Raw genomic sequence first — 15,606 nt, forward strand, 5'->3', positions numbered from 1 at the left:
GGGGAAACCCTTTTGGATCATTCTTAAAGAGTCATTCCCTTAGCTATCCTTCCTAACGGGCTTACTGTCCAGGGCCATCACACAGGCCGGTCCATCCCATAGGCCCATAACATGGCCTCCCCCATCAGAGCACCTTGCCCACAAGGTGCGGGTATTGGTGCTAGAAGGTCCACAGCAGCTCCCAAGTATCATCTTCATCAATGGAGGTGCCCTTCCAATGGACAAGAACTTCAGTTGCGGGGCGGCCATGGCACTTAATGAGTCGGCGATCCACAATGGTATCGGGTTCCGGACGAATTTTGCCATTGTGATCCACGAGGGGTAGAGTTGAAAGGGGAGCAGCCAATTGTCCAAGTTTCTTCTTTAAGCAAGAGACATGGAAGATCGGATGAAGGCGAGCATCAAGTGGAAGATCCAGCCGATAAGCAACTAACCCAATTCTGCTCAGAACTTGGAAGGGTCCGAAGAAATGTGGGGAAAGTTTCAAATTTTTTCGCATAGCGATTGATTTCTGGCAGTAGGGTTGCAACCGGAGGTAAACCCAATCCCCAATCTCGAATTGTCTTTCAGAACGATGCTTATCTCCCTGGTGCTTCATTCGGTTTTGAGCCTGCTGAAGGTGTTCCTTCAGTAAGGTGAGCATGGTAATGAGATCCCGCAACTGGGTGTCGACCGCCAGATTGGCGGAAGTGCCCAGTACATAGGATAGTAGAGTTGGGGGAGCATAGCCATAGACGAATTCAAATGGTGTAAAACTAGTGGAGGAATGGTAGCATGTGTTGTACCACCATTCTGCCAACGGTAATCATTGGCTCCAATCTTTAGGCTTAGCACCCGTGTAGCATCTAAGGTAGGTTTCCAGACATTTGTTGAGAGCCTCAATCTGGCCATCTGCCTGTGGATGATAAGCCGAACTGAAGGCCAATGTGATGCCTTGGAGTTTGAAGAGCTCCCTCCAAAAGGAGCTTGTGTCGGGTCCCGATCTGACACAATTGTGGTGGGCATCCCATGTAGCTTAAAAATGTTAGCCAAGAAGAGTTAGGCGACCTTGGCAGCAGTGTAAGGGTGGGCCAAAGCTAGAAAGTGGCCATATTTTGTCAAGCAATCAATGACCACCAAAATGACTGAGAACCCATGAGAAAGGGGAAGCCCCTCGATGAAATTCAGTAATATGTCTCAACAAATAGGGGCGCCACTTCTAAACGGCTGTGACTAAGGACAGCAGTTCTTTTTCATATGTCGAGAGGAGGGCCTACCCTTTGATGGCCTTACTGAGGAAGGCAATGGGTCGACCACCTTGCATCAAAACTGCACCCAAGCCATTGCCACTGGCGTCACATTCAGTAACGAATGGCTGGGTAAAATCTGGGAGCCTGAGCACGCGGGGGGGGGGGGGGGGGGGGGGGGAGGGGGAGGACATGACTGCACATTTGAGAGCCTTGAAGGCCTGGGTGGCCTCTAGAGTCCAAAAAAAAGGCATTCTTATTGAGAAGGGCAGTTAAGGGCGAGGCTATAAGGCCGTAGTTACATATGAGCTTCTAGTAGTAGCTTGTAAGGCCTAAAAAACCCTGAAGGCTCTTTGTTGAGTGAGGCCGAGGCCCCTGCACCATAGCTTCAAGTTTAGAGGGGTTGGCCTAAACCCCTTGTTGAGAGATCAAATGCCCCAAATACTCTATTTCAGATTCTGCAAAGTGGCATTAAGAGAGTTTGGCAAATAAGTTGTGTTGCACTAGGACCTGGTGGACTGACTGCAAATACTCCAAGTGAGCCTCCCAATAACGATTGTATATGAGTATATCGTCGAAGAATACAAGGACAAAACGCCTAAGGAAGGGTTTGAAGATGTCGTTCATGAGTCCTTGGAATATGGAGGGGGCGTTGGTGAGGCCGAATGGCATGACAAGAAACTTGTAATGGCCTTCATGTGTCCTGAAGGCTGTTTTCAGAATGTTGTCCGGGTGCATCCAGATTTGATGGTATCCCGCCCCGTAAGTCTAGCTTGGAGAAAATGACAGCTCCATGAAACTCATCGAGTAGTTCATCAATAACAGGGATCGGAAATTTGTCCTTAATAATGTCATGGTTAATGGCCCGATAATCCATGCATAGGCGCCAACTGCCATCAACTTTGGGGACTAAAAGGACTAGAGCAGAGAAGGGGCTTTGGCTCGGTCATATAACACCCGAGAGAGGTAGGTCTTTAATGATTTTCTTCAATTCGGATTCTGGTAATAAGGATATCTGTAGTGAAAATCAATATTGACTTCTAAATAATCAAGTGTGTGTCTAGTAGAGAAAGCAACAAGCTCGCGTCTGGACGTGGTACATACTCGTCCGGACGGCATGTTGTCAGATAAGAGATCGACAAAGCCGAGCGCGTTCGGGCGCAAGAACATGTTCGTCCAGACGCTTCACACTAGAAGCTGAAAAACAAAGGGAAATATGCAGAAAAATAATTAACGTTAGCTTCAGAACACACATGTATAAATAACTGATAAAATAGTCAAATAGCATTTAAAAAATATACCAAGATATAATTGAGAGTTAAGAGTCAATAAGCACAAAAATTTCCCTGAAAAATTTTCCTGCAGATAGAAATTTTTCAATAGTAAACTTAATTCATGCTATGCGTGTGTGTGTGAAAGCTTTCTCAATAAGGTATGATCTTCGTTGATATGATTTAAAGCAACTGAATTTTCTAAATAAGAGAGAAATTCATAGTTAGATCAGTCAAAAGTCAAACCTTATCTTACTAGGGCCTAGTCACCCTCATCTGATACTTTCCCCCTAAGAAGCAACACTATTTTTCTATTTCTTTTTACTTGCACCATGAATGATAAGATATATGGTTGTATCAGCACAAAAGCAATGAAATTTATTCATGTAACAATAAGCTCAAAAGTATAATTGCTTGTTTCTTTTTTGTGTTGCAACTTAGAGAGAAAGCCAGAATTTTTAGGGCAAGGTTCAACTAGCGAATTTGTCAATTTGACAATCCTAGCACATAAATAATCTCTCAAAAGAATTTTCAGAAGCAGAAATCAGAGATAAAAAAAAATATACCTTAGGGGAGCCTTGGATAGTGCACATTTTTCATCGCATGAGAAAAGCAACTATCTACTATGGCTGCAACAGGGAAACTTTGCAGATATCAAGTATAAACTCTCAGTTATATAAAGCCAAGATTAATTAATGCATCAAGAATTGAGACATCAGTTAAACATACATAAGATATCTGAGAAGCTATATAAGAGAACAATAAAAATCTGCATCATTTCCCCCCCCCCCCCTCCCTTTTTTTTTGTGTCGTTGAAAAATAAAGGACAAAAATGACAAAAACATGCTTAAAAAGAAAAGAACATATGTCTAGACAAAACATGTAGGTAAGAGCAAACCTGACCTCAGGGAGAGAGGTTTGACTATACCAGGACAGAAAAGTAGTGACATGTTTTCTCTGTCATCCCTAAAATGTACCTGCAGAAATTTCTCAAAGCAACAAAGAGAAAATCTAGGGATAAAAAAAAGTCACAAAGAGATAAAGATCACACTCATGAATTAAATCCTTTGAACGAAGTGTACCCGCTTTGACACCAATTGAAAAAATAAATATTTGACTTCTAAATTACCAAGTGTGTGTTCTTGTGCAACAAAATATCTTAAATGCGGAAAATAAAAGAGACAAGATATTTGTTGACGAAGTGAAAACTTTGTAAAGAGAAAAACCACTCCGGGGCAGCCAAACCCAGGAAATCCACTATCCAAAGACAAAGTAAGTTACAAAGCACTTGTACTCACAAAACTTATTGCAGTAGTCATACCTTTAACTATAACACGAAGCCTATCGTGAACGCTTCCCAACCAAGTCTCCTACTTGAATGGGTATTTAATGGAATCATTTACCTTAGGGTCGTCCCCTAAGATAGACATCACACGAACAAAGAGCATACACTGGCAACAGCTAGAGAGCTAGCGGATCTTCAATTCTCCTTAAACACCCTCTCAAAGTACTATGGAATTCTATATTGAATTCTTACAAATAACAAGCCTCGAGCCCTCTTTACATAGGCTTCAAAAAACCTAATTCTAGACAAATTCGGACTCTGGCTGTGGAGCGTCCGGACGAAAGTTAGCTTCGTCCGGATGGTCTTCTACGACCGCCTTTCCAGAATAGCGCGATTCTTCCCAAAACAGGTACACGTCCGGACAGCTAGGCCGAGCGTCCGGACGGTCTTCATTGTAACGTCTTTCCGCGTTTGTAAAGGAAACCCAGAATATTTTGGAATGCATGGTAGCGTCCAAACGTGTTGTTATGTCATTCGGACGTCTTGCAAAAACTTCCCAAATGAGTATCGACTGAAATCCAACTCCATGTAGGAATTGGAGAAGCTTGACCTAGCGTCCGGACGATGTTGCCCTAACGTCCGGACGTCTTTAACGCTGAAGCTTCTAGACACTACGGGGCATCAAGACTCTTTCAAATGCCCGTCCGGACGGTTGCACAGGAACCAGTTATCTGACTTGGAATTTGCATGGAATCTTCATGAACATCATCTAGAATTTATGACAAGGCACATGGCTTGAAATAAACACTGTCCATATAAATTGAAGATTCTGAAAAAGACCGATAATCCTGTTTAAATAGCAACCATTACATAAAGTATTTTTGTTATCCAGAATGTAGCCAACATAAAACACTAACATGTAGGAACGGACGTTGATGGTTTGGGAGTGGGTTAAGGTGATTGTGTGGTCTTAGGGATGAGACGGGGGAAGGCCAGAGGGTTCTGCAAAAGCAGAGTTGAAAGTGGTGAGGATGGATTGAATTTCAGGTGGTAAGTCTGGATGGCAGCCTTTGGATCACAAATGAGCTTCAACGAGAATCCCTTATTAGCCGAGGGTGAGGGTTTAAGAAAATGAGTTCCCTCTTCCATTGAAAACTCCTTAGAACTTAGCCTCGTTAATAAGGTAGGAATCCCCATTAGCAATCTTTACCTGTAAGAGAGGGGTGGAGGTAATTCGCAGATGGACCTTGGGTAAAAGGGCCGGATCCAGGAAGTTATGGGTGCTTCCAGAATCCACTAAGATGCTGACCTGCTAAGCCTGTAATAGGCCTAGTAGCCACATAGACTTCAAGCTAGAGGACCCGGAAATGGCGTTAAGCGAAATCTCCGACTCCTTACACTCGATTACATCGAATTCGAGAATGGGTTCGGCAGAATCGTTGGTATCATAATAAATGTCCTCAAGACCCTCATCCTAAGAGTAAGTACAGCTTTGGGGATTTGCATTTATGGCTCGACAACCATTTCTCGTCGCAATAGTAGCATAAGCCCTTCTTGCGGCGCTCCTTCATCTGAGAAGAAGAAATGCATTGGACAGGAAACCTCGGTGTCGGTTTGGCCTGTAAAGCTAGCTGGGAAGGTGCTGGAAGAGCATGGGGAGCCGATAATGGACCGAGGTGACTCCAAGTCTGCTGGCGCCCAAAGGAGTAAGAAGTAGAGGTAGAGCGGATGGGCCGTTTGGAGCTCAGATGTATTCCTCCGCAGCTTTGCCAGAACGAAGGCGGCCACTAGGTTCGACGGATTCAACCTCCGGAACGAAAGACGGATATCGTCTTTCAGGTCACTGAGAAAGCAGCTAAGACGATTCTTCTCGAAGATACCCCTTAACCAATTTGAGAGGGACTTGAATTGGACCGTACACTCCACCACGATGCATGATTGTCTAAGCTGCATCGAGGCTTCCATGGGATCGTCGTAAGCCAGTCCAAAACGAGTGAGGAGAGCTTGTAAGAAGGCATTCCAAGTTGGGAATTGGCCGGACTCCTCCACATCTTGGAACCAGATAAGCGCCTCGCCTACCATGTGGAAGGAAGGCATGCGAGTGCGTTGGTAGAGGGGAGTTTGGTAGTAGTCAAAGAACTGCGTCGCTTTATAAGACCAGCTTGACAGTTTGTCATCGTCAAATTTTGGAAAGTCCAGCCTTAAGGGACGGGCCTAGAACAACCGATCTTCACGTTTGTGGTCCGGGTAGTCATCATCAACCCGAAAGTTCTTGTCATCACGATAATCCCAGTGATTATGACCAAAATGGCGATTGTTGTCGTGGTCCATGTAGCGATCATCACGTCCCACCTAGTCAGCATGACCATGATGTGCATGAAGCTGACGGTCATCACGGCCGTGAATAAGCAGGGGCGGATATGGGAGGGTTCATCAAGGGGTGGGTTCTGAGCGTCTCCGATAAGGAGGGGCGCCAGGGGTGGGTAGGTGTGGTTTGTTGATAAATTTCGAAGGAGGTTGGTGATGTCAAATAATTGTTTCTGGACTGAGGCATTGGTAGTTTCCTATTTGGTGATATGATCTTGGAAGGTTTGAGCAAATTCGGTGATGTGAGCTAGATGGGTACCGTCAGTCATGGAAAAAAAAAATTTGGTGAGATTTTCGGAGTGGGCGGAAGCAATGGGTGAAGAACGAAGGCTCTGGATACCACTTGTAATGGGGATTTCTAGAAATGGAATGCAAAAATGGAGATTAGGAAGGCAAAGGAATTCTGAATAATACTGGATGATACTAGAGGGCTCTTGGAGAGGCCCGATCTCTCAAAAGTTTAGCTACAATGATTTTCTTAGTCTGCCTTCTACGTCATTACTACCTTCTATATATAGGCAATTCGGTTAAAATAATTCTAACCGAATTCAGCCTGTCACTTTCTTACCACAATTAACTAATAATTGAAAATGCAGGATAAAAGATGCTTATATCGCATTTGGATCTAAGGGGTACAATAGGAATTAATATAGGTTGGGGAAACCCTTCTGGATCCTTCCTAAAGAGTCATTCCCTTAGCTATCCTTCCTAACGGGCTTACTATCCATTGCCATCACACAGGCCGGTCCATCCCATAGGCCCAAAACATGGCCTCCCCCATCAGAGAACCTTGCCCACATGGTGCCAGGCCAGCAAGAGTAAAAAATTTTATTGTAGAGTAGGTGATATCCTATAAAATTTGATATATAAGAAGACGTCATTTAATAATTTATCTTGTTATAAGTAATGAGTAATACTAGAAACTTCCTTTTTTTTTTTTTAATCGTATAAATATCTCACAATATTGATGTAATAGTCTTAACCAACTATTGGATTAGTCATTGTTAAAAAATAAAATTTAAAGGTAAGAAAATTTAACGGAAAACTTCATTTATATAACTCATGATATATTTTTTGTCACTTTTACAAAAAGGCACCAAAACTTTAAAAAAGTATCAATTTAGGGTATTAATCTGTCAATTTGTTTTCAATTTCCACCCTCAGTTAGAATTTTTCGTTAAATCTTGTTAAAATTTTCAAAATATACTTGTATTTATTTTTTTTTAAAAAAAAAATTATAAAATTTTCAAAAATTCAGGCATGGGTATTTTTGCCAATTCCGTTAAATTTTAACCAATGCCTAAGTCCTAGCAATTTTTTTTTTCTCCTAAAAAGAAGGAGGTGTATTTTGGAAATTAAATGGAGAATTTTCTATTTGTTGAAAACCATTAAACAGGTAGAACTTAATTAAGGGTGTAAAGAGAAAAGAAACTGTTGAATTAGAAATTGGGGATCCTATCCTGCTGAGTCAAAGTTGTCAAACACATCCAATCTATCTTCTATAACAACCAATTTTTATTATTCAAAGTACAAAACTACAAATTATGTAAGGTTAACGACATTATTTTATCAATGGCAGTATTCCGAACCTTGCATATATGTTATCTCTAAGTAGTAATTCCTATTAGTTAGAGCATAACTTCTATATGGTTGTGGCATAAATAAAGCATTTTTTGCCCTCCAATGAAACGCTATTGCTTGTGTTTATCGTAATACTTGTAATTTATCCTGTTATCTTTATAATCTTATTATCTTTATCTTTTTAGTGGTTTATTTAAGGAGTTGTTAAGTTAGTAAAAGTGCAATTGCTTGTGTTTATCGTAATACTTGTAATTCTATTTAAAAACCCTTTGGAAAAGAATTAGAGAAATTGTGGTTTATTCCTACCCTAAGTGGAATATTGTGGTGTTCTTCTTCCCTAAGTGAAGAATTGCGATCTCTCCTACCCGAAATGAGCTACCAATCCTGTCATCTTTTCATTCCATTTCTACATGCATCCCTGTTTTTCATACTTCTGCTACAAATCATGCATCAAAATTCAATTTCCTAGTTGAAATGCCATCAAATCAAGGTTTCGAACGATGCGACAAAGTAAACGTAATATAGAGTGCGTTTGAGATTGCGATTTCGTATTCAAAAAGTGTGATTTTAAACCAAATCGCAGAAAATGAATCATTTGTAAATTGCGTTTTTAAAAAATTGCAATTTGAAAACGCAAAAAACTGCTTTTTCAAATTACAGGTAATGTGGTGCTTTTTTGAAAACGCAGAATTTTAAAAGGTTAACCTGCGATTTTAAAGACCAAACTGCAATTTTGCTAAACGCTTAACTGTGTTTTTAAAAATCATATTTTAAAATCGTTATTTTTAAACATCACTTTTTAAAATCGCAAACCTAAACGAACCCTTAATTGATGTGGTGCTGAGATCAATATGACATTTGGGTACCTACACCAACGCCTATAATACAACAAAGTAACGCTTTTTGGTTATGTGTCAAAACTGAAACTGGGTAATTTCCTAATGGTTTGACACTTTTTGATTGCCCTGTTTGGTAACCCCCTCCCCTAAAGTATTTGAGGATTTATTTATTTATTTATTTATTCTGTAGTGGTGATAAAAAGTGATTAATGTGATATAAAGTAGAAAGAATTTATTTGAAAAAATGGAAAAAATAAAATAAAATAAAATTGTATTGTAGTAGGTTTTTTTTTATTTAAATAATAATAAAAAATTGTTGATGTGATATAAAAAGTGAAAAAAAATTAAAAAATGATTTGAAGTTAATGTGTTTTGGAAGAAGTGAAAATAAGAGAAGGGAAGGGGAAAGAGTTGCCAAACGGGACCATATATCTGATCAATCTAATCACACATTCACAGTTGCCGTCCATATATAGTATACTCATTATTTTATGCTGCGATTGACCCATGGCCCATCCAGCATCCATGCGCGTTAAACATTTTGTATTTCTGCCCATGCATGCACATCCTATTAATTGCTATATAACCGGCCAACCTTTTTGCTCGTTCTCTGCCCATTAAACATGTTAATTTTTGGGAAAATTATAATCTAGCCTCTCAAATTAAAACTCATTTTGCATCTAGCATCACAAACTGCCAACACTCCGACTCCAGCTCCTCAAACTAACAAAACCTTTGAAAAATGCTCTATTTAGCGAAATATCTCCATATTACTCTTGTCACGTGTCATTTTTCAATTAAAAAATATATATATATATATATTTTTTTTAAAAAAATAAAAACTAAAAAAAAACTTAAAAAATAAACTAAAAAAAACTTAATTTTTTTTTTTTCAAAACAATAAGGAAAATGGGATGGCCTGCGAACCACCCCGAAATCCATTTGTAAGTCCAAGGGGTGGCTTTCGGGCCACTCATGGGGCCGGGGGTGGCTTTCGGGCCACCCCAAATGGATTTCGGGGTGGCCCGAAAGCCACCCCTAGGGGGTCGGGGGGTGGCGCGCGGCCACCCCTCTCCCTAAGGGTGGCAGCCAGGGTTGGCAATTTGGGTTCACGGGTCGGGTTCGTGTCGACCCGACTGACCCGATTACATAAACGGGCCCGACACGAACCCGACCCGATTATTAATCGGGTTGTGACACGTGACCCGAACACGACCCGATTAATAATCGGGTAACCCGAACACGACCCGACAAACACGACTAATAAACGTGTCACCCGTTTACCCGAAACGACCCGAACGACCCGACACGAAATTGAAATTTGGTTAGCAAAAAGGTACAAAACAAAAAAAAAAGGGAAAAATAAAAACTGAGGTAGCTAAACAGTTTCTCCAAAGATCCATCTTTAGATTTCATATTCTCCCGAGATCTTAGCACTCCATTTAGAATGTTTCAAAAAAAGACAAAGAAAAAAAGCACTCCATTTAGAAAAAAAAATACACTTACTTTCTTTTATATATATATATATATATATATATATATATATATATATATATATATCCATATAACTAAGTTTTAAATTTATTATTGAATTTTTGAAACTTTACATCAGTCCTATAAATTTAAACGTGGATTTAAAAATAAGATATAAAAAAATATATAAAAAATGTAAAAGTATCATTTCTCTTTAAAAAAAAAATGGTAGCAAAACATATTTATATGACATTGACAGATAGTATATGTGTTTGGAAGTGTTACCAAAAGAAATAGAGTAGGTCACTTTTCAAGAAAAGATTTGTAATGCTTCAATAGAAAGCACAACAGTATAATTGACTTCAAATCTTTTAGAACTTTTTCTTTTGTTTATTAAAACCTTTTAAAACTTCTTTGTAAATTACTAAATTCCATTCTTTTCTGGTAAACCATACATTACTTTACATGTGTCGTGTCGCATTGGTATGGATTGAAATTTTTAATTTGAGCAGTTAATTGAGGTTAAGTTTTGATAGGATTCATTAGTTCCAACATGACCAACACGTTTGAGGTCGAGTATGGTATGTCTCATTAGAGCCCTCTCTAATGTAGGAATTGGACAAACTACAATTCAATCAACAAATTACAATCAATTATGATCTATCAATGTTAGGATTATATTTTTTCTAATCAATATTTGGATTTTTTTTTTTTTTTGAAATAATCTATGTTTCGAATTATTCAAACTTTATAGAGATCACTTAGGCCTCGTTTGGTTTACAGAATGTCTATTCCATTAGGAAAATGTAATAACTAATAAGCTTTTCTTCTGTCCTACATTTACCAAGGAAGATAAATCAATCAGTTGTTTGCTCTCTCTCTCTTTCTTAGTCAATTAGTCATCAAATTAAATCAACATTATTTCCATTACTTCAATTGTCCAACAAATTAATCAATTTTTCTCAAGCAACCCATAGTGGGTTAATAATCGGCTATATCCCCATCAACCATATTTAAGCTTCTTTATCAAATATTTAATATTTAATTATCTATATTCTGTTAAAATTTAAGAGGAATACAAAAAGAAAAATGCTAAGCTATTCCTCTCAAGTTAAACTTAAGTTAACTAAACATAACTAAAATTTTTACAACTACTAAGGGCAAAACATAAGTTACATAATTCAGTTTCAGTTCGTAAGGGCAAAACAAAACCCATAATTAAAACAAACCCTATAAAAAGAACGTATCCACATATAAGTCAATGTCAAGGAATATTAATAGAAGCTGTTCCTGATGAACTTGGAACTGGAACATTATTGGAATTGAGATTTAAAGTCAAAATATCTTCTTCAAGCTCTTCAACATTCATTTGTGTCAATTCTACATCAAAAGATAAGAAGAATTAGTGTAATAAAAAATAATAATATAAGTTAATGAAAAAAATAAATATACAAATAACAAATATTACCTTCCTCTTCAAATAACCAATCCCGAGTGCATATTAGTGTCTCAACAATATCAGGTTTGAGCAAACTCCTATATTAATCAATTACACGTCCACCAACACTAAATGTAGATTCTGAAGCAACCGTGAAAATAGGAATGCTCAAAATATCACGAGCCATAGCAGCTACTATAGGATAATGACATTCATTTCCTTTCCAATTGGAAAGAATGTCAAAATCTCCATCCTCAGCAATTATCAGTCTGGGTTCATCGAAATAAATTTCTAATTGACTCTTATTTGCTTGAGCATTATTCCCGCCAGAATTAAAAAACGCCTACAATTAAAAAGATAACGTGAACATAATTTACTAAGTAGTTAAAAGTATATATATTATATTTTAAGTTACTAACAAGAACACATAAATCACAACATAAACATATAATTTTACCTTCATCGTTGCGGAAGTCCGCTTGACAGCCTTGATTTGTGGTTGGGATACTTGGGAATTAACATTTATTGTATCAAGAGATATGGCGCTTGAAGATGTAGATGAGGAACCACCGTACTCCAAAAAAAGATAGATCATTTTATCACGAACATGACAGTACTCTCTACAATTATTAACTCCATAAAGCCTCGTATAACAGAAATTTACAAGTTCAAGCTTGTAACGAGGATCCAACGCAACTGCAATAGCCAATACTATACTAAATTCTGACCAATATTTCTCAAATTTAGAGAGCATTTGTGCTGACATTAATCTCTTATATTCATCTTCGCTCTCAACTTCTTCCTTCAAGGTTACATAAATGTCAAAGATCACAGGAAAGTAGAGGTTGGCTGTGGGATACTTGGTACCAGAAAACTCACATGTAGCATGGTAAAAAGGAGCAAAAAAACAACATATATGAGTCGCTTGTTCCCACTCAGGTGCAGTAGGGCAATGCTTATAGTTTGAATCAATCATCTCTAAATAACTAAAAGCACTCTGATAATGAATAGCAGTCTCAAGCATAAGATATGTAGAATTCCATCTGGTTGGCACATCTTGTTTTAAACCCTTTCTACTATCCAATGACATTTTATTCACAGCCAAAAGGAAAATTTTGTTTTCTCATTTGTGATCCTCTAACATACTTCACACTGTCACGGATCTTTTGAAGAGCACTATCAATCTCTTTCAAACCATCTTGAACTATCAAATTAAGAATGTGTGCACAACAACGAATGTGAAAAAACCCGCCTTCACAAACAAGGGCTTTCTTTATGTTCAATTGATTTCTTAATAAACCAACACAAACATCATTAGAAGAAGCATTATCCAATGTTATACTGAAAATCTTGGTCTCAATCCCCCACTCTTCTAGCAAATTATACGTCTTTTCACACAAAGTTATACCATTATGTGGTGGGGGCATGAATGAAAAGTTTAACACCCTTTTAGTTAAAAACCAATTCTTGTCAATAAAATGTGCTGTGAGACACATATATCCATCAGTAGTCAAAGAAGTCCACAAATCAGATGTTGAACAAATCCTACCAGGACAACCATTCAACATAACTTTAACTTTTTGCTTCTCCCTCATATGCAAATTTTTCAAATCAGCCTTAAGGGTATTCCTAGAGATAAGAGGTGCATCAGGATGCAAGTATTTTATCATCTCTCTCCAACCATCATACTCAACAAATCGAAAAGGCAAATCATGCTTAATGACCAAAGCAACCAACAGTTCTCTAAATTTTTTAGGACAAAATTTAGAGTTACTTACAGACAGAGATCCCTGACTTCTAGATAAGAGCATCTGCCCAACATCACGAGTGCTTCTCCTTGGACAATTTTCTATGTGGCGCTTCAAATTTCCAGTTCCATAAGTACTTGGAGCCAAGTACACAGCACCGCACAACTTGCATTTTGCCTTTAACTTCTCACCCTCCTTACCATGAATGGCATCAAAATGATCCCAAACGGCTGAAGTCTTTCTACGCTTCTGGCCTTTTTTCGAATTTTTCCCTTTCTCCTTCTCCGCACAAACAGAGTCGTTTTCTTCTTCTATCGTAGTCAATTCAATCACATCATCTTCAAAGTCTCTAACAATATCATCATCACCAAGTACTTCATTACTCATCTACAGATATCATTATTAGTAAATTAGTTCTTCAATCCAAATTAGATAGTACATAAAATCTAGCTCACAAAGACAACTTGAAACTTAAAAGGCTAATAATTTTACCTGCTCAGGCTGCTCTTGATCTTGATTCATGATTGGACACAAGTCACACTGTCACACAATAGATGACCGTCTATAAGCTAGCGATCGAAAGAAGTACAAAGAGACTTGAAACCTGCCAAAAATTTCATCAAATACCAAGGTCATGGTTAGTGCGCCACAGACTCATATATCTATGTGAAGAATGCATTCCCAAGCAACTAAGCTCAGTGAATTAAGCAGGTGAAACTTCCATACAGGGAAATGTCTAGCAATTCTCACACAGAAAACACATAGACAAACAGAAGAACCATCAAACAACCTGTGGTATATATCAATGTCAAATGAAGACCAACTTTTACACTGTCAAGATCTAAATGGAAAATTCTAAAGTCAAAAGAGCTCCTGTTTTAGCTGTCATAATACATATATACTGCAATTGAAAAGGAACAGATATTTGTGATGGAAGGGCTGACCCCAATGTATCAATTTTAAACTATGATTTTTTATAAGCGAAAAGAAAAATGAAAGAGGAAAATTCCAGCCTCCAGGGGCAAAGATCATAAGATCTTCGGCAAGAATTTCTCTCTTCCCCCTCTGATTAAATATTCCTAACTCAACCTCATGCAGGCCTCCAATGTGCATTCTTCTGCAACTTTTGTTTCAACTGATCTCAAGTATTGAAATGCAGGATATGACATGAAATGAAACCAGAGCAATGGTGAACTAAATTATAGTCTACCTCTGTTCAAAAGATTCAGCCAGCTGATTTACAGTGTATATGCCACGAAATTCAAGTTAAAGAGAACAAGAACAAATCAGATCTACAGGATAAATTAAGCGAAAAAAAAAACATGGCGAATCGGTGATACACTGATACTTAGTGGTCATATTTTTTCCAACCGAAACAGGGAAGAAAAATCAAATTAATAGACAACCCAGTGAACCCACAATATTTTCCTTTAAAGTTTAAACACCATTCGGTTAGAGGCTTAGAGCTTCTTCAACCAACCAAATAATCAATCAAACCTAAATCCGTAAATCTCAAAAGGAAACCAAAGTTACCAAACCAACACCCATACCTTGAGGAGGAACTGAAAAGTTTGGCGTAGAAAGAGCCAAAGAGGGGGAAAAGGCCGAATGGTTGGTAGTCGTGCCGGTCGGGCGTGCGGAGTGCGGTGGGCGGCCGGGCAGAGTGCGGGCCGGCGGGAGACGGGCTACTAGGCTAGGGTTCCACCATTTCGAACTTTCGGCCCTTTCTCTGTTTCTCACTTCTCGAATCTCACTTCTCACTTCTCAGGAATCAGAAATCAGAATATCAGAGATTCAGATTATCAGTGATTCAGTTTTGAGTTTTCTCACTTTTCTGAACTTTTTGATTTCAGGTTAGTCGGGTTAGTCGGGTTAGCCGGGTTAGCATGTTAGTGTTAGAGTTAGACTAGTTTTTTTTTTTTTTTTTTAAACTTAACCGGGTCACAATCGTGTCATAATCGGGTTGACCCGATTATGACCCGAACCCGATTACAGTAAACCCTAACCCTAACCCTATTTTCCCGTGTCGTGTTCGTGTCGGGTTCGCGGGTCGTGTCAAAAATTGCCAATCCTAGTGGCAGCTATCCCAAAACATTATATTTTCTATTTTTTAAAAATAAAAATACAAAATAAAATAAAATTTTAGTTTTTTTAGTTTTTTTTTAAAAAATTTTTTAATTGAAAAGTGACACGTGGCAGGGGTAATATAGGGATCTTTCGTCAAATTGGGCCTTTTTCAAAGGTTTTGGTAGTTTGGGGGACCGGAGTCGGAGTGTTGGCAGTTTGTGGGGCTAAACGCAAAACGGATGGTAATTTAGGGAGCTAAAATGATATTTTTCCTTATTTATTTATTTTTTTGGCAAATATACCATAGTATG

Source organism: Alnus glutinosa, chromosome 2 (assembly GCF_958979055.1).
Source record: "Alnus glutinosa chromosome 2, dhAlnGlut1.1, whole genome shotgun sequence".
NCBI lineage: Eukaryota > Viridiplantae > Streptophyta > Magnoliopsida > Fagales > Betulaceae > Alnus > Alnus glutinosa.